Raw genomic sequence first — 1,337 nt, forward strand, 5'->3', positions numbered from 1 at the left:
CAGCACACTGACATTTTTTACTCTTTCTCAGTTTATGTTTATTTCCAAATCATGGCCTTTTGCACAGATAGCTCCTACCTTTGATTTCTCTTACCTTAGGTTTGCACACAGGTGTTTATTATCATTCAGATCTGTTCTTAGATGCGGCTTCTTCAGAGAATGTCCCTCTAACCCAACCTATAAAAGCTTTCTGCTCTCATCCACACTTTTAACCCTTCACCTGCTTTATTTTCATAATACTATTTCAATCTAGAATTATGTATTGCATTTAACTGTCAATTACTTATTTGTTTTCTGCACTACAATATGAGGAGACTTCAAGAAGCTCATAGAAGATGGAGTTAAACTGTATTCTGACACAAAAAATGTTGAAATCCACAGATGGTTTTCATGATATGCATTTTCTATGAGCCTTTTGAACTCCCCTTGTATAAACTCTTTGAAGACAAAAACTTTATCAGGTTTTGCATCCTATTTTCTCAGAATATAGAATGATAGTAAATATTTAAAAACATTTTGATTAAGACAAAATTCATTTTAGTAAAAATAATTTTTGTGAGCACCATGATCAGTCCTACGACAATCTAAGATGCCCTGCCTATCTCCTCTATAAAAAAAAAAAAAAAGAAACAAAAAAGGGACCAGCAGTTAGCGTAATTGCTATGTCGCTGGACTCCCACGTGGTTGACTACAGTTCGAGTCCTGGACCCGGTGAGTTAAAATTATGCTGCGTGCATGTGCATGCGTGCCCAAGAAACAGAGAAGAGAATGGAGGAGAAGGGATTGTGGTTTGGCCATCCACCCTAGGGGATGATTTCTTGCTTTCTGTCTCTCTGTCTCTCTCTGTCTTTCTGGTGAGTGCACGCACCCTATAGCAAAAACAACAACAACAACAAAAAAATGGAAAACAAAACAAAAACAAAAACAAAACAAACATACAAACAAACAAACAAAAACCCTAAAAAGCCATTTCTCTCCTTTTTTTTTTTTTGGAGAGGTCTTTGCTATAGGGCGTGTGCGCTCGCCAGATAGAGACAGAGAGGCAGAAAGCGAGAAATCACCCCCGAAGAGGGTTGGCCATGACGCAATCCCTTCTCCGCCATTCTCCTCTTGGGATCTTGGGCACACACGCACATGCGCCCGACGTGTTTTAAGTCACCAGGTCCAGGACGCGAACTGCGGTTGACTACGTGGGAGTCCAGCGATATAGCCATTACGCCAACTGCTGGTCCCTCTCTCTCATTTTTAAAATTCCTTTTATAGCACAACTTTTTCATTCAGGTTTCTTAAACTAACTTTTTATTTCTTTATACACTTCTTTCTACTTTTCTCTCTTT

This window comes from Tupaia chinensis, unplaced genomic scaffold, assembly GCF_000334495.1.
Source record: "Tupaia chinensis unplaced genomic scaffold, TupChi_1.0 Scaffold000228_1, whole genome shotgun sequence".
NCBI lineage: Eukaryota > Metazoa > Chordata > Mammalia > Scandentia > Tupaiidae > Tupaia > Tupaia belangeri.